The sequence below is a fragment of the Arachis ipaensis genome, chromosome B8 (assembly GCF_059453495.1).
Source record: "Arachis ipaensis isolate K30076 ecotype BB chromosome B8, ASM5945349v1, whole genome shotgun sequence".
Lineage (NCBI taxonomy): Eukaryota > Viridiplantae > Streptophyta > Magnoliopsida > Fabales > Fabaceae > Arachis > Arachis ipaensis.
In genome coordinates, this window is record NC_142443.1 from 95678560 (window position 1) to 95698227 (window position 19668).

Consider the following 19668-nt stretch of genomic DNA (forward strand, 5'->3'; position numbering starts at 1 on the left):
GCTAGTGGTTGGAAACATTATTCTAGGCCCATTATAGTTGCATGTTCAAAGCTTAATTGCAAAGTTTGGTGTAGAACTAGATTGTTTCGGTCTAGGAGAATGTTTGGTCACTTTATTGAGAATTCTAAGCTCATGCCACCCAAATGGAATAATGATAATCAACTCAAAGATGGGTGTGGCAACAAGATATGGGATCCGGAAATACATGAGGATCAATTTTGGGAGCCCATAATCTATGAAGAACTCTATCAAAGCTTGGGAAAATTGAACTTGAAGAATGGAGCTTATTGGAAATGCAAGCATTGGTGGTTGTTCAAGGATGATTTCAAGCACAAGCCACCTTGATGGAGCTCTCCATAAGTCCAACTTAAGGACAATAAACAAAAGTGTTAGGTGGGAAACACCCCACCATTGTAACTTCTTTTCATTTTCTCTTTTTGTACATATTGGTAATTAGTTTAAATTTATGTTTTTGGTTGATTTGTTAAGTATAATTGGTACTTAGTATGTTAAATAAGGTTTTATGGTTTTTTGGTAGCTGTTTTGAGGTTAGAATGCTTGGATTGGTGCAAAAAAAATTAGAAAAAAAATTTTGAAAAAAAAAAATAGAGCACCATCCACGCGTATGCGCACTGTGCGCGTATGCGTGCATCAAGCATTTTCACCTACCCACACGGACGCGCCATGTACGCGTACGCGTGGATTGAGAAATTCCACCCCCAAGCCAAAAACCCGAGAGTTATGCGAACGTTGCGCGCGCATTGTGCCTTTGGCACAAAACAACTCGTGCGTACGCGCACATGACGCGTACGCGCCACTCTTGAAATAAGCCATCGACGCGGATGCACCATGTACGCGTACGCGTCGCGTCCATTGCACCACCATCCACGTGCGCGCGCCATGCGTGCATAGGCGCGGATGCCCTTCCTTCAACACATCTCTTTTCTTTTCCTCTTTCCATTTCTTTCTTTCCCCTTTCTTCTTCCCTTCTTCTACCCCTCATCCAACACTCCCAAACACCATTGATGACCATTTATTTTAGTTAACTAATTAGTTAGTTAGTTAGTTGATTAGTTAGTTTTAGTTAGTTTTCATTTCATTTTCTCTTTTTCATTGTAAGTGTTGGATTGTTATTCTTGTTTACCATATATTGCTACTTATTGTTGAGGTTATATTTTACTACCTAGTTTTAAGTTTTTCATGCTTACCTTTTAAGAATACCAAGTGATGAGAATTGCCCTCGAGCTTGTAACTCTTCTTGCATTGCATGATTTGGCCTCCATGTGATTTGAACCTTATTCTTTGATTAGGCAATCTCTTGACATTGGATGGTGTGCATTTACCTTAATGCATTGTATTTCACGATCATATGCATCTATATGCTTATAGCTTGAATGCCTTCATGCTTCTTTAATGCTTGTTTTACCTTACAAGTTTACTTAGAGTATCTCAAGCACACTAGGATAAGTGAAGTGTATGCTTCTTTTGTGACATCGCTTTTTATGCTAGTGTGTGTTCTAAAAGGCGCCTAATTTAGAATTCACACACTCATTTGTCATTGTTGTCACACTAATTCACTCACTCAATTCTAGTGATTTGTACCTCATTCCCAACAATGTATGCTTCCTTGCTTTTGTATTTTCTCATCTTATGGTGTTATATTTTTATTTTTCATGATTAATGCACCACAAGCAAAAATGAAAGCGGAAGAAAGAACACACAGCAACCGGTTCGTACCCCCTAGCTCATCTTTGAATGCACCAAGGATGGTGCAATCTTCAAGTGTGGGGAGGTCGTCCGACCGATCAGCGATTTTGGGTGACAAATTTCTAATCTCAACACTTTTGCATTTCATTTTAGGTTTTTAGGATTTTTTATTGCATTTTCTTAATTTTGCATATATATACATAATAAGTTTAGTCAAAATAATGAGGTTTTTCAAGAATTCTATATATAGGGCACCAATTGATTTGAGTGAAAACTTTTCATAGAACTTGCTTGAATTATACATATATTGTGGATCATGTTTTGAGCTAAGACCACAAGCAAGTGAGATTTGAGCCTAATGGTGTAGTTACATCTTATAACCACTTATTTTCCTTCTTGTGTGCATTATTCTCTTTTTATGATTGTAATCTTTGATTTGTTTGATTCTTTATGTCCATTATTTTGTGTATTCATGCATTTATATGATTGAGGCCATCATTTCATTTAGCTCGCTTACCCAAATAGCCTTACCTTTTATCTTCCATTATTAGCCAATTTGAGCCTACGATTAATCCACTTATTCTTAATTTAGCACATTACAAGCCTTAAAGCGGAAAATAATAAATGTCCTTATTTGGATCTTTGATTAGCTTAGGGTAGAGTGTGTGTATCATTCAAGTGTGGGAACCTTGGGACATTGGGGGAATAAAAGGGTAGTTTTATATTTTTATTGAAATTTTTGGGAATTGGGTACATGCTCATGTATTGATAAAATGTATAGACCTTATGCATTGATGTTCTTGTATATAGTTTGAAAGAAAGAAAAAAATGATGAGAAAAACAAAAGAAAAAAGAAACAAAAAGAAGAGCATGGAAAAGAAAAGAAAAAAATAGAAAAAGAAAGAAACAAATAAAAAGAAAGAAATAAAAAGGGGACAAAATACCCCAAGCAAAGCTCAATAAGGGTCAATGCATAAGTGTTGTGAAATGAAAAGGAAATGCATGAGTATGTGAAAAAGTGAGAAAAATGGGTAGTTAGGTTAGCTTTAAAATTGTATAGGATGTCATAGGTTAGGTGGAAAGTTTAAGCGTATCAAAGATTCAAATTTTAAGCTCACTTGACCAAATATGCATCCTACCTTGACCCTAGCCCTATTACAACCAATGAAAAGACCTCATGATAGGTGTATGCATACATGAAATAAATGTTGATTGTTAGAAGAAAAACAAATCTTGGAAAATATGATTAGGGGAGAATTGAGTGAATCAACCCTAAACACTTGAGCGAATAGAGTGCAAACACATCTGGTGAGGGTTTGATGCTCAATTACATGTTTTCACCTATGATCATCATTCTTCATGCAAGTTTGTAAAAATATTTAATAGCTCAATTCAATTGTGGTTTGGCATGGTTGCCAATACCTTTAGCCCTTGTGCATATATGCTTCTTGGACATTGATTTATTTTGGCCAAGCAATTGCATTCATATAGATAGTTGGATATAGGTAGATTGCATTTAGTTACTTTACATTGAATAAATGTTGATGCCCTTTGCTTTCTCTTGGTTTAAGCATGAGAACATGCTTGGTTTAAGTGTGGGGAGGTTGATAAACCCCATATTTAGGGTTTATCTTGTGTTGAATTTAGAGGGTTTTATCATCTTTTCCCACATTTATCCAATGAAATAGCATGGTTTTATAACTTCTCCTTTAATTGTGCTTAAGAGTGAAAACGTGCTTTTTAGGTCTTACAATAGCTAAATTTAACTTACCTTGATTCCATTAGGTGCCTTGATATGTTTGTTAAGTGATTTCAGATTTGGGAGGCAAGATTGGATCAAGGAAATGAAGGAAAAGCATGTAAAATTGGAGAACTCATGAAGAAATGAAGGAATCGCAAAAGCTGTCAAGCCGACCTCTTCGCACTTAATCGACCATAACTTGAGCTACAGAGATCCAAATGACGCGGTTCCAGTTGCGTTGAAAAGCTAACATCTGGGCTTTGAAATGATATAAGATTTTCCATAGTTGCATCACGTTTAGAGGGGCGTGCACGCAGCGATTTGCACGTGATTCATTAAAAGAAAATTAGTGGCCAGCGAATTCTAAGGCATTTTGGGCCCAATCCAACTCATTTCTAATGCTATTTGACCCAAGGATTAAAGAGGGATGAGACATCTAGTCATTAGTTTAGTTTTATTTTAGTTTTCACATGCTTTTAGTTAGTTTCTAGAGAGAGAAGTTCTCTCTTCTCTCTAGAATTAGGAGTAGGTTAGATCTAGATTAGGAATTCTTAGTTCTATGTTTAATTCATACTTTGATTTACTTTTCCTTTATCAATTCTTCTTCTTCTACCTTTCCTCTCTCCAGTTTAGCATTTAATTCATGTAATTCTCTACTTTGATGTGGATGCATCTTTGTTCTTCCATTTTCATTTTAATGCAATTTATGATTTCATGTTCCTTTATTGTTCATTTCATTTGTTGTTGTTTAATTTCTTGCAATTGAGTAGTGTAGATTTACTTTCCTTGCACTCTTTACTATGCTTTCCTTTTATGCCTTTCAAGTGTTTGATAAAATGCTTGGTTGGATTTTAGAGTAGAATTTTGTGCTCTTGGATTGGGAACGTAACTTAGGAACTCTTGAGTTACTAATGTACAAGTGATTGACGATTGGGAGCCATTAACGCTAGATCTCACTAATTGATTTGGTGGAGAACTAGGACTTATGGTCTTGGATTGACATAGCTCACTTGACTTTCCTTTATTAGTTAGGGGTTAACTTAGTGGGGTTGGTCGTTAGTGATTAGGATAGAGATCCTTGACCACCAAACCTTGCCAAGGCCTTTTTGTTATTTGAATTTCATTTCCATTTACTTTTCATGTTTCTTATCCAAAAACCCCAAAATACTTCATAACCAATAACAAGACACTTCATTGTAATTCCTAGGGAGAACGACCTGAGGTTCAATACTTCGGTTTATAAATTTAGGAGTTTGTACTTGTGACAAACAATCTTTTGTATGAAAAGATTATTGATTGGTTTAGAAACTATACTTTACAACAAGACTTCATTTGAGAATTTTTAAACCGTTAAAAGTCTAATCATCAAGGTCCATGAGTGGGCTCTCTTGCTTGCTCCATCCTTTTCTTAGTGATGGGCTTGTCCTCATCAATGAGGATGTCTTCGTCTATGTCAATTCCAGTTGAATTGCAGAGGTGACAAATTAGATGAGGGAAGGCTAACCTTGCCAAAGTAGAGGACTTGTCCGCCACCTTGTAGAGTTCTAGGGATATAACCTCGTGAATTTCTACTTCCTTTCCATTCATGATGCTATGGATCATGATAGCCCGGTCTATAGTAACTTCAGACCAGTTGCTAGTGGGAATGATTGAGCGTTGGATGAACTCCAACCATCCCCTAGCCACTGGCTTGAGGTCAAGCCTTCTTAGTTGAACCGGCTTCCCTCTTGAATCTCTCTTCCATTGAGCGCCTTCCACACAAATGTCCATAAGGACTTGGTCCAACCTTTGATCAAAGTTGACCCTTCTAGTGTAAGGCCATGCATCTCCTTGCATCATTGGCAAGTTGAATGCCAATCTTACATTTTCCAGACTGAAATCTAAGTATTTTTCCCGGACCATTGTAAGCCAATTCTTTGGGTCCAAGTTCACACTTTGATCATGGTTTTTAATGATGCATGCATTAGCATAGAACTCTTGAACCATTAAGATCCCGACTTGTTGAATGAGGTTGGTGAGAAGTTTCCAACCTCTTCTTCGAATCTCATGTCGGATCTCCGGACATTCAGTCTTTTTGAGCTTAAAGGGAACCTCGGGGATCACCTTTTTCTTTGCCACAACTTCATAGAAGTGGTCTTGATGAACTTTTGAGATGAATCTCTCCATCTCCCATGACTCAGAGGTGGAAGCTTTTGCCTTCTTTTCCTCTTTTTAGAGGTTTCTTTGGCCTTAGGTGCTATAAATGGTTATGGAAAAACAAAAAGCGACGCTTTTACCACACCAAACTTAAAAGGTTTGCTCGTCCTCGAGCAAAAGAAGAAAGAAGTGAGTAAAAGAAGAAGAAAATGGAGGAGATGGAGGGTTGGTGTAGGTTCGGCCAAGTTGGAGAGAAGTGTGTATGATGTGGGAAAATAAAGGTGGTGAAGGGGGTATTTATAGGGTGAGAGAGAGGGGGGTTTCCGTGTATTAGGGGTTGGGTTTGGGAGGGAAAGTATTTGGATTTGAATTGTGAGGTTGGTGGGGTTTTTGGGGAAGAGTGGATGGAGGTGATTGGTGAAGATGTGATGGGGAAGAGAAATGGAGGTGATTGGTAAGGGGTATTTGGAAAAGGGTGTTATGGAAAGGTGTGAATAGGAGAGGGAGAGAGTTGAGGTAGGTGGGGATCCTGTGGGATCCACAGATCCTGAGGTATCAAGGATTTCTCATCTCTGCACCATGTTGGCGTGTAAATGCCCCTTGGAGTGCCAATCCTGACGTTAAACGCCAGGTTGCTGCCCATTTCTGGCGTTTAACGCCAGCTTTTCTTCCCTTTCTGGCGTTAAACTCCTGCTTGTTGCCCTTTTCTGGCGTTAAACGCCAGTCTAGTGCCCTTTTCTGGTGTTAAACGCCCAGAATGGTGCCAGACTGGGCGTTTAACGCCCATTCTGTTATCCTTATTGGCGTGTAAACGCCAGTAAGCTCCTCCTCCAGGGTGTGCTATTTTTAATGTTATTTTTCATTCTATTTTTTGCTTTTTCAGTTGTTTTTGTGACTTCACATGATCATCAACCTAAAGAAAATATAAAATAACAATGGAAAATAAATAGATATAATTGAATAAAATTGGGTTGCATCCCAATAAGCGCTTTTTTAATGTCAATAGCTTGACAGTGGGCTCTCATGGAGCCTCACAGATACTCAGAGCATGATGATGGCCTCCCAACAACTTAGAGTTTGAATGTGGGGGCTCTGTTTGACTCTGCTTTAAGAGAAGCTTTTCATGCTTCCTCTCCATGGTTACAGAGGAAGATCCTTGAGCCTTAAACACAAGGTAGTCCTCATTCACTTGAAGGACCAACTCTCCTTTGTCAACATCAATCTCAGTTTTTACTGTGGCTAGGAAGGGTCTACCAAAGATGATGGAATCATCTATATTCTTCCCAGTTTCCAGGATTATGAAATCAGCAGAGATGTAAAGGCCTTCAACCTTCACCAAGACATCCTCTACAAGTCCATAAGCCTGTTTCCTTGAATTGTCTGCCATCTCTAGTGAGATTCTTGCAGCTTGTATCTCAAGGATCCCTAGTTTCTCCATTATAGAGAGGGGCATGAGATTTATACTTGACCCCAGGTCACACAGAGCCTTCTCAAAGTTCATGGTGCCTATGGTACAAGGTATTGGGAACTTTCCGGGGTCCGGTTTCTTTTGAGGTAATTTCTGCCTAACCAAGGTATTCAGTTCATTGATGAGCAATGGAGGTTCATTCTCCCTAGTCTCATTACCAAATAACTTGGCATTTAGCTTTATGATTGCTTCAAGATACTTAGCAACTTGCTCATCAGCAATATCTTCATCCTCTTCAGAGGAAGAATACTCATCAGAGCTCATAAATGGCAGAAGTAGGTTCATTAGAATCTCTATGGTCTCTATATGAGTATCAGATTCCTTTGGTTCCTCATTAGGGAATTCCTTGGAGGCCAGGGGACGTCCATTGAGGTCTTCCTCAGTGGAAATCACTGCCTTTCCCTCCTCTATGCATTCGGCCATGTGGGACGTGTTTATGGCCTTGCACTCTCTCTGGGTATTCTCTTCTGTATTGCTTAGGAGAGCACTAGAAGGGAGTTGATCAGTAACTTTTTTACTCAGCTGACCCACCTGTGCCTCCAAATTTCTAATGGAGGACTTTGTTTCAGTCATGAAACTTAGTATGGTTTTAGATAAATCAGAGACTATGGCTGCTACGCTAGAGAGACTCTGGTCAGAATTCTCTGTCTATTGTTGAGAAGATAATGGAAAAGGCTTGCTATTGCTAAACCTATTTCTTCTACCATTATTGTTGTTGAAGCCTTGTTGAGGCTTCTATTGGTCCTTCCATGAGAAATTTGGATGATTTCTCCATGAAGGATTATAGGTATTTCCATAGGGTTCTCCCAAGTAATTCACCCCTGCTATTGCAGGATTCTCAGGATCATAAGCTTCTTCTTCAGAGGAAGCCTCCTTAGTACTGCCTGATGCAGCTTGCATTTCAGACAGACTCTAAGAAATCATATTGACTTGCTGAGTCAATATTTTGTTCTGAGCCAATATGGCATTCAGAGTATCAATCTCAAGAACTCCTATCTTCTGAGTTGTCCCATTGTTCACAGGATTTCTTTCATAAGTGTACATGAATTGGCTATTTGCAACCATTTCAATGAGTTCCTGGGCTTCTTCAGGCGTCTTCTTCAGATGAAGAGATCCACCAGCAAAGTTGTCCAATGACATCTTAGACAGTTCAGACAGACCATCATAGAATATGCATATGATGCTCCATTCTGAAAGCATGCCAGGAGGACATCTTCTGATCAATTGCTTGTATCTTTCCCAAGCTTCATAGAAGGATTCGCCTTCTTTCTGTCTGAAGGTTTGGACTTCCACTCTAAGCTTACTCAATTTTTGAGGTAGAAAGAACTTTGCCAAGAAGGCATTGACTAGCTTTTCCCAAGAGTTTAGGCTTTCTTTAGGTTGTGAGTCCAACCATGTCCTAGCTCTGTCTCTTACTGCAAAGGGGAAAAGCATAAGTCTGTAAACCTCAGGGTCAACCCCATTGGTCTTGACAGTGTCACAGATTTGCAAGAATTCAGCTAGAAACTGATGAGGATCTACCAATGGAAGTCCATGATACTTGCAATTCTGCTGCATCAGAGAAACTAATTGAGGCTTAAGCTCAAAGTTTTTTGCTCCAATTGCAGGAATTGAGATGCTCCTTCCACAGAAGTCAGAAGAGGGTGCAGTGAAGTCACCAAGCATCTTCCTTGTATTATTGGCAATGTTGTTATTTTCGGCTGCCATGTCTTCTTCCTTTTCGAAAATTTCTGTCAGATCCTCTCCAGAGAGTTGTGCTTTAGCTTCTCTTAGCTTCCTCTTCAAGGTCCTTTCAGGTTCAGGATCAGCTTCAACAAGAATACCTTTGTCTTTGTTTCTGCTCATATGAAAGAGAAGAGAACAAGAAATTATGGAATCCTCTATGTCACAGTATAGAGATTCCTTGAGGTGTCAGAGAAAATAGGAACAGAGGGATGAGGTAGGTAGGTAAGAATTCGAACATATGAAGAAGAAGAGATAGTCCGAATTGCTAATTGAGGAGGAGTGTAGTCCTTAAACAGAAAAAGGTGAGAAGGAAGAAGAATTTTCGAAAACAAAATTAAAAATTTAAATTAATTAAAAGGAATTTTGAAAAAGTGGTTGATGGTTTTCAAAAATTAATAGTGAGAAAGTGGTCAAGTGATTTTGAAATTAGCAATCAAAGAGATATGATTGAAAATTATTTTGAAAAAGATGTGACTGAGAAGGTATGATTGAAAAACAATTTGAAAAGATTTTAAATTAATGATATGATTGGAAATTAATTACTTGGCTAACAAGAAATTTAAAAGATATGATTCTAAAATTCAAATATTAAATCTTTCTTAATAAGCAAGTAACAACTTGAAATTTTTTAATCAAATCATTAATTGTAGCAAGGATTTTCGAAAATATTGAAAAATAATTTAAAAGATTTGATTTTGAAAAAGATATGATTGATAAGAGAGGATGTGAAAAAGATAAGATTTTGAAAATTTAGTTTTAAAACTTTCAAAATTGAAAGAGATTTGAATTGAAAACAAAATTACCTCCTTGCTGCTATCCTGGCATTAAACGCCCAGCCAGGTACCCTGGCTAGCGTTTAAACGCCAGTTTTCCTTCTTCAATGGGCATTTTGAACGCCCAGCTTTTTCTATGTAATTCCTCTGCTGCATGTTCTGAATCTTCGATTCTCTGTGCTATTGACTTGGAAAGATATATTTTTGAATTTTTAATGATAAGAGAGAAAAACAATAGAATGAAATTAAACATGAAAAACTAAGGTTAAATAAACAATGCATGCAAGAACACGTTTTTGAAAATTTATCAGGAAAACAAAGACATGCAAGACACCAAACTTAGAAGTTTGTATACTAGGGACAATAATAATTTGAAAATGCATATGAAAAATAACAAAAGACACAAAACACGAGAATTTAAAGATCAGACCCAATAAAATCACCAAGAACGACTTGAAGATCATTGAAGAACCTAATGCATATATTCAAAAAATACAGGAACATTAAAAAATTAAAAACATGCAAGACACCAAACTTAGAATGTGACACTAGACTCCAAAAAGAAACATAAATTAAAATTTTTTTTTGTGATTTTATTAAAAATATTTTTTTGTATTTTACGAGAAATATTTGGAAAAAGAAAGATAAGGATTTCAAAATTTTTAATACGAATTCCAAGAATCATGCAATGTTAGTCTAAAGCTCCACTCCAGGAATTAGACATGGCTTACTAGCCAGCCAAGCTTTCAGTGAAAGCTTCGGTCCAAAATACTAGACATGGCCAATAGCCAGCCAAGCTTTAGCAGATCATTACATTCAACAACAAGATTGATAGAAATCAACAAGCTCTTATGATGATAAGTTAAAACCTCGGTCCAAAAGATTAGACATGGCTTCACAGCCAGCCAGACTTCAACAGATCATCATGAAACTCTAGAATTCATTCTTAAAAATTCTGAAGTCATAGAATAATTTTTTTTTGAGAATTTTTTTAAAAATAAAAACCTTAAAAATAAAATTACCTAATCTGAGCAACAAGATGAACCGTCAGTTGTCCAAACTCAAACAATCCCCGGCAACGGCGCCAAAAACTTGGTATATGGAATCGTGATCGCACACTTTTCACACAGCTCCATGCAGCTGACTAGCAAGTGCACTGGGTCGTCCGAGTAATACCTTACATGAGTAAGGGTCGATCCCACGGAGATTTTCGGCTTGAAGCAAGCTATGGTCATCCTTGTAAATCTCAGTCAGGTGGATTCAAATGGTTATGGGATTTTGATAATTGAAATATAATTAAAACAGAAAATAAGATAGAAGTACTTATGTAATTCATTGGTGGGATTTCAGATAAGCGTATGAAGATGCTTTGTTGCTTCTGAACCTCTGCTTTCCTATTGCCTTCATCAAATCATTCATACACCCTTCGATGGTGAGCTGTATGTTGGGAGATCACCGTTGTCAATGGCTACCGTCCATCCTCTCAGTGAAAATGGTCCAAATGCGTTGTCACCGCATGGCTAATCATCTGTCGGTTCTCACTCATGTTGGAATAGGATCTATTGATCCTTTTGTGTCTGTCACTACGCCCAACACTCGCGGGTTTGAAGCTCGACACAGTCATCCCATCCCAAATCCTACTCAGAATACCATAGACAAGGTTTAGACTTTCCGGATCTCAAGAATGGCCGCTAATAATTCTAGCCTATACCACGAAGGTTCTAATCTTAGATTAGAAACCCAAGAGATATGCACTCAAGCTATTGCAGATAGAACGGAGGTGGTTGTCAGGCACGTGTTCATAGGTGAGAATGACGATGAGTGTCACGGATCATCACATTCATCATGTTGAAGTGCGAGTGAATATCTTGGAATAAGAATAAGCTTGAATTGAATAGAAAATAATAGTACTTTGCATTAATTCATGAGGAACAGCAGAGCTCCACACCTTAATCTATGGGGTGTAGAAACTCCACCGTTGAAAATACATAAGTGAAAATAGGGTAGACATGGCCGAGTGGCTAGCCTCCTATAGAGGTCTCAGAATGTAAAAGTTACATAATGTGTTTCAGAGATGAAAATACAATAGTAAAAGCTCCTATTTATAATGAACTAGTAGCCTAGAGTTTACAAAAATAAGTAATTAATGTAGAAATACACTTCCGGGCCCACTTGGTGTGTGCTTGTGCTGAGCATTGAAGCCTTCACATATAGAGACTTTTCTTGGAGTTAAACGCCAGCTCTGGTGCCAGTTTGGGCGTTTAACTCCAGCTTTTATGCCAGTTCTGGCATTTAACGCCAGAATAGGGTAGAAAGTTGGCGTTTAAACACCAGTTTGCGTTATCAAAACTCGGTCAAAGTATGAACTATTATATATTGCTGAAAATCCTAGGATGTCTAATTTACAACGCAATTGAGAGCGTGCCAATTGGGCTTCAGTAGCTCCAGAAAATCCATTTCGAGTGCAGGGAGGTCAGAATCCAACAGCATCTGCAGTCCTTTTTCAGCCTCTGAATCATATTTTTTTCAGGTCCCTCAATTTCAGTCAGAAAATACCTGAAATCACAGAAAAACACACAAACTCATAGTAAAATCCAGAAATGTGATTTTTATTTAAAAAGTAATAAAAATATAATAAAAAGTAACTAAAACATACTGAAAACTACCTAAAAACAATGTCAAAAAGCGTATAACTTATCCGCTCATCAGTTGTCTGCCATGATGATGGGATGACTTCCAGTTCCCTGGCAATGGTGCCAATATTCCGAGGGTTACCTGAAACTGAAGGTCGATCTCGGATGAGATCTGCTGTGGTGGCCGGAGTTGTCGTGTCCGACTTGTTTGACTTTGGTGGTGCTGCTGATCCTTGATCACCGGAGGGTGGTGGTACTTGGAAGAGACTCCGATGCTTAAGTTAGCATGGGCTTTGAGCAGGTATTTTGTGTAGAATCAGAGTATGAGTTATACCTGGGTGCTCCAGTGTATTTACAGTAGTATGGAGTGACTTCCTTTGCGATAAGATAAGTTATCTTATCTTATCTTTTGTGGGTGAGTCCCTTTATCTTTGGCCAGCCGACTTTAGGTGGGCTGTAATTTTCTGCTTTGGGTCTGCTTAGGCCCTTATAGCGATTTGGCGGAGCTCTTTGTGAAGAGGTTGGTAATGGACCAACCTTTCAAGAGGTCGGTAATAGACCAACGTTTCAAGAGGTCGGTAATGGGCCAACCTTTCAAGAGGTCGGTAATGGACCAACCTTTCAAGAGGTTGGTCGTTCTGATCTTCGTCCAACCCGGATCGCATAGCTCGACCCAGGGTATAAACAGTTAGTGTGTGTTCTAAACCGCGCACAATTTAAAATGCACACTTAGTTTTGTCCATGTCACACATTGGGTCACTCACTTCATTCTAGTGATTATTACCTCGTTCCAACAATATATGCTTCCTTGCTTTTGCATTTACTTGTTTTCTTATCTGGTTTTCTATTTTTCATGGAGGATGCACCATAAGCAACAAGGGAAGCAGATGAAAGAACATGCAACAACCGGTTGATAGCTGAAGGTGGCAATCTGGAAAGTCACCATATCCCCCTTGCTTATCTTTGAATGCACCGAGGACAGTGCAACCTTTTAAGTGTAGGGAGGTCGTCCGACCGAAATGGTCGTTTTTGGGTGACAAATTTTTAATCCTAACACTTCCATATTTTATTTTTCTTTTATTATTAGGTCTTTTAGAATTTTTAGATGCATTTTCTAGGTTTGCATATATGTATAATAAGCTTAGTTAAAATAATGAAATTATCTAAGAAAAACATTCTTAATAGGGCATTGACATCCCAATTGATCTGAGTAAAAATTTTTCCTTGAACTTGCTTGAATTATGCATTGTGAAACATGTTTTTGAGCTAAGAACACACAACCTTGTGAGTTTTGAGCCTAATTGTGTGGTTACATCATATAACCACTTATTTTCATTCTTGTGTGTGATTATTCTCTTTCTATGATTGTAGTCTTTGATTTGTTGGATTCTTTATGTCCATTATTCCATGTATACATGTATTTATATGATTGAGGCCATCGTTTCATTTAGCTTACCTATCCAAATAGCCTACCTTTCATCAACCATTGTTAGCCAATTTTGAGCTTATTTTAATCCCCTCTTGTTCTTAATTTTAGCATATTACAGTCTCAAAGCGAAAAACAATAAATCTTCTTAATTTGGATCTTTGATTAGCTTAGGCTAATGAGTGTGTGTATCATTCAAGTGTGTAGAAACTTGGGACATTGGTTGAGGTAAAAGTATGTTTTGTATTTTCATTGAAGATCTTGGAAATTGGGTACATACTCATGCATTAAATGTTAAACTATATGCATTGATGCTCTTGTATATATTTTTAGTTTGAAAAGAAAAAAATAAAAGAAAAAAATATACATATATAAAAAAATGAATGAAAAAGAAAGGAAAAGAAAAAGAAAGCAATAAAAAAGGGACAAAAATGCCCCAAAGTAAAGTAATAATAACAATGCATATGTGTTGTGATAAAAAAGAGAATGCATGAGTGTGTGAAAAAGTGAAGAATGGGTAATTAGGTTTGTATTTGAATTGTATAGGTTGTAGGTCAGGTGAGAGCTTAAGTTAATCAAATATTCAAATTTCAAGCTCACTTAGCCATATATAACCTTACCTTGACCTAGCCCCATTACAACCTATGAAAAGACCTCATGATATATGTATGCATACATTGAATAATTTTTGATTGTTAGATGAAAAATAAATCTTAGAAAGCATGATTAGAGGAGAATTGAGTGAATCAACTCTAAACACTTGAGTGACTAGAGCGGATACACATCCGGTGAGGGTTCGATTGCTCAATTCTATGTTTTCACCTATTATTATTTCTTTTCTTGCAAGTTTGTAAATTCCTTTTAATAACTCAATTCAATTGTGGAGTTGATTTGATCATGATTGCCTTAGCCCTCGTATTTGTATATGTATTCTTAGGAATTGATTTGTTTTGACCAAGTAGTTGTATGCACTTAGATAGATTGCATGTAGATAGATTGCATATAGGTTTAAGTGTATGAGAACATGCTATGTTTTCACACCTTGAATAAATGTTCATACCATTTCTTATCCTTCTTGATTTAGTATGAGAACATGCTATTGTTTAAGTGTGGGGAGGTTGATAAACCCCATTTTTAGGGTTTATCTTGTATTGAAATTAGAGAATTTTATTAACTTTTCCCACATTTATTCACTAAAATAGCATGGTTTTGTAAATTCTCCTTTAATTGTGATTAAGAGTGAAAACATGCTTTTTAGGCCCAAAAATTGATAAATTTAATTCACTTTAATTCCATTCGATGTCTTGATATATTTGTTAAGTGATTTCAGGTTTAGAAGGCAAAGATTGGATTGAAGGAATGAAGAAAAAGCATGTAAAAATGGAGAACTCATGAAGAAATGAAGGAATTGCTAAGTTGTCAATCCTGACCTCTTTGTACTAAATCAATCATAACTTGAGAACAGAGGTTCAAACGAGGCGGTTCCAGTTGCGTTGGAGAGCTAACATCTGGAGCTTCAAAATGATATGCAATTTGACATAGTTGCCTTACAGTTAGGTGACGCGTACGCGTCACCCATGTGTGCGCGTCGCAGGATTAGCGTGACTCACTTAAAGGCAACACGTGACCAGCAATTTTTGAAGGGGAATGAAAAAAGTAGTCATAGTTGAGTTTTCATCATATTTTATGTTAGAATTCTAGAGAGAGAAGCTCTTTCTTCTCTCTAGAATTAGGTTATGGTTCTTAGGTTAATTTCTCTTAGATCTAGCTTTTAATTCTTGCTTTAATTTAGTTTCCTTTACCATTTCTTTTTCCTACATCTTTGCTCTCTTAGCTTTATTTGTTATTTCCTTTATTTTGTTATTCTCTTGTTCATGGACTTTTGTTCACTTTGATTTCAATTAATGCAATTTATGTTTGATGTTCTTATTGTTTAATTGCTTTGCTGTTGTTGTTTTCATGCTTTGGTAGTTGTAGATCTTACATTTCTTACAATTTTACCTTACTTTCCTTTTGTGCCTTCTAAGTGTTTGATAAAATGCTTGGTTGGATTTTAGAGTAGATTTTCTATTCTTGGCTTGGGATGGTAACTTGGGTGACCTTGAGTTGCTAATATCCAAGTGATTGATAATTGGTGTCCATTGACACTAGCTTTCACTAAGTCAATTAGTGAGTGGCTAGGACTTATAGATTGGGATTGATAAAGCTCATTTAACTTTCATTCACTTATTAGAGGATGACTTAATGGGATTGATCCTTACAATTATCATGTTGTGGTTAGTGACAAGGATAGAGATCCTTAACCATCAACCCTTGCCAAGACCTTTTTACCATTTGAGTTCCTTTACTTTCTTGTTATTTATGTTTCTTGTCCCTTATCACAAAACCCCAAAATATACTTCCGATAACCAATAATATAAACACTTTCCTAGATATCCTTGAGAGACAACCCGAGGTTTAAATACTTCGGTTATTTTTATTAGGGTTTGTCCTTGTGACAAACAAATTAAACTTTGATTGAGAATTAATTGTTGGTTAAGAACTATACTGGCAATAAGATTTCATTGAGAAATTCTTTACCGACAAAAATCTCACATCAGTACTTAGTTGGAAAGAGATTGTCAATGTCAAGTACGAGTTTCTCAAAACTTCGGATAATCAACGATTCCAATAGCATGTTTTCTAGCTTGAAAGTGATGACCATGTCCAGGTGATGTTCAACATTCATGGAAAAATTATAACTCAACAAGTGATGAAACTCTACGCTAAAGTCAATAATATTGAGGAGTGTAATGTGGCTTTCCTGCTTCGTGCAGGAGGGTTAACCACTATCAATACATCCTTTCTAAAATGCAAATTTTGTATGAAAAATATATCAAAACAACTCTATATCAAAACAAAAAAAAACATGAAATATATCAACGAATTCTCGTGATCAAGTTGTCCAACTTATGTCACCATTAGAGAAGCCTTTCCACATGGTGGTCTCTACTCTACTATCCCAAATTGACCAACCTCGTAATACATATATCAAACTAAATCATCACAAATATATTAAATGTTCGTACCTGATAAATAATAAGAATGTGAGTATATCATTATAGGGACCTATGGTGCATCAAGGACATTGGCAAGGTCATTTTTCTATGTCTATCACGTTGCAATGGATTGCACAATGCAGTGTAACGATTTGACTTTTGGCACATCATGACTACACCAATCATCAGGTGTTACTATTAAATTAAACCTAGGTAGCTCTAGACCTTATATTATATAATAATTATGAGCTTGTAGCACTATTTGTGATCTCGAGTTAGTTGGTTTATATGTGTCATAACAAAAATATAAGTAGAGGAGAATCATACAATCATTCAGAATAATATTAGAATTTAGCAGTAACATATACTGCGCACATATAGCCACTATGGCATAGTTTCATACATAAAGTCAGTTTGTACATTCGTCCCCACTTATATACATAGTATCCATACATAGTAGCTAGATATATACATGATTGACACGCAGGCACCAGCCTACGGACGAGCCCCTAGTTTAGAGCCTGCCTACGAAGCAAAATCCTACCCCTCCTAAAGATTGTTCACAATGAGGGTGACAACTAGACACTAGACAAATTACTACTGCTATCTACATACGAGCCTATCATACAATGTCGTTGAGCTGATACTCCAACTTTCAATCACGCCCCTCATCCTCATGTAACAAACTAGAGACTAGGTTGATAATCATACGATCCTCGCCACCCTCGGGTTCTTTAGGTGGATCCTCCTTGGATGCAGTCGATAGGAAGTCATTAAACACGATTATAGAGAAGAACTTGCCTATGACACCAAACTGCTCCACCATCAAATCGAAAGGATGGTAGTTGGGTACGGGCTCTTCTAGAATCAGTGGCTCTAGCACAGTGTAAAACCAGTGTGGGTACTCGAGTGGGAAGAAGGTAGGGGGCTCCTCTGGTATCATTGGCTTTGGCATAGGGTCCATATGTTATTGAGGTTATGGCAGGAAAGGATAGTAGGTGTCACCAGGGTCCAATAGTAGAAAATCATAAGGAGAATCAGGATCGAACTCAGGACTCAGTAGAGGATGATTGAAAGGTTGCTCCAGAAGAAAGTACATATGTGTACGTAGCTCATGCAACCTGAAAGTCCTGCCCCATGTGAGATCCTCATAGCGGCCTAGTAGAGGGTACTCAAAGAATAACACTCCTGAGCCCATATGTAGAACAGGGGAAAAAAGAGGGATAAGAACCTAAGGTTCGCAGCAGTGTGTGAACGGAAGGTCGGGGATTTGGGTATTTAGCACTAGGGAGTTTGTTACTAAGCTCCCAATTTACCCCAACATATGTTCTATCTAATATTTATACAATAGAGAAGGTAAATGACAACAGATATAAATACACATACAAGCACAAGTCACAAAGAGATGCAACACATAGGCATGATGCATGTCTTGCCCTATGCAAGCCATGAGCTCATGCGTCAGTTGACTACCCGTAACCCGACGTTACTAGGGACTATGCATGAATACGGTCTCTTACTCCATTAGTCCTCCTATGTACATCATGGTCGATTGTAACCATGTTAGCCCTGTGATGACAAGTTATCTTAGCCTAGTTTCACTTTCTTGAGCCATAAGCAAGCCAATTGGGTAGATTTTCATACTTCCTTTGATTTAATCAACCATGTATGAATTAATGCAATTTCATGAGGTTTTATGCTATAATTGTCACATATTATAAAAGAATGAATATCTCTTGGTTTTAAGCATAGCTTTGATGTGTTTGGTTGATTAATGATAGGTGAAGAAAGCTTAGAGAAAGGTTGAAGCAAGGAGGAATGGCTAGGAGGAAGAGAGGACAAAAAGTTTGAGCAAAAGTTTGCCTCAAACTTTAGCTCAAACTTTTGGAATAAGTGAAAATGAACCAAGGAGCAAAAAGCTGGACCAAAAGTTTGCCTCAAACATTTGTGCAAACTTTTGTGCAAAAAGCTGGACCAAAAGTTTGCCTCAAACTTTTGTGCAAACTTTTACTCAAACTTTTACTCAAGCTTTCATGATTCCAAACCCGGTTCAATTCGGTTCTTCTCCAAACTCCAAGAGCAATCAACCAAGGCCTCTATCAACCCAATTCCATCAAGAGCAAAGGCCCAATTGAAGGCTTGAAGACCATTTGAAGAAAGTGTATAAATAGCATAGGATTTAAGTTTTTCAGAGAGCTTTTCCCTTTTAGTTTTCATAGAGAGTTTTTCGGAGAGCTTTTGGTGTGGAGTGAATTTTAATTTCTAAGTCTTGGGGAAGGAGAATTGAATTCCCTTCCTCTTAGTTTTCTTGCTTTCAATTTCAATTACAATTGTCTTGGATCTTGGGTTGGAGAATTGGAGGAAATCTGTTTCAATCTCACCTTGGGATCTTGTTTAATTCTCTGCTTAATTGAATTTCAGTTTCGGTTAATTGCTTCTTCATCTATTTTCTTTGCAATTTACATTTCCTTTGCTATTGTTCTTGTTGGATCTAGGAAGGCATTGAGATCTAGACTTGGTTATCTAGTCTCTTGGGCCCTGAGATCTGAATTCCAATTTTACATCCTCTGTTTAATACTTTTCAATCTCATTTACATTTCTATTTTTAGATCCGATTCAATCCAAGTTATCTTCTACTTCTCTGTTCGTTGCAATTTACTTTTCCTTGTTTAAATTCTGCAAATCCAATTCCCAATTCCCTTTACAATTCAAGCCATTTACATTTCTTGCAATTTAAGATTCTGTAATTTACATTTCTTGCATTCTAAGTTTCTGCCATTTAATTTCTTGTTCTTTAAGATTCAGCACTTTAAATTTCAGTTCTCTTTACTTTCATGTAATTCACCCACTCCCTTTACTTTCTCTGCAATTTAAAATCTGCAAATCACAAATCTCTCAACCAAATCTTGATTCGCTTGACTAAATTAACCACTAAGCTAAAATTGCTCAATCCTTCAATCCCTGTGGGATCGACCTCACTCCCGTGAGTTATTATTACTTGATGCGACCCGGTGCACTTGC

The 19668-nt window shown here is 37.3% G+C and overlaps 1 non-coding gene across 1 annotated transcript; it reads left to right on the top strand.

Moving 5' to 3' along the window:
- Nucleotides 1–8250: 8250 nt before the first annotated feature.
- On the top strand, nt 8251–8354 carry LOC148548905 (small nucleolar RNA R71). The gene has a single exon (XR_015898744.1). It is a non-coding gene; the product is annotated as a small nucleolar RNA R71 (small nucleolar RNA).
- The last annotated feature ends 11314 nt before the right edge of the window (nt 8355–19668 follow it).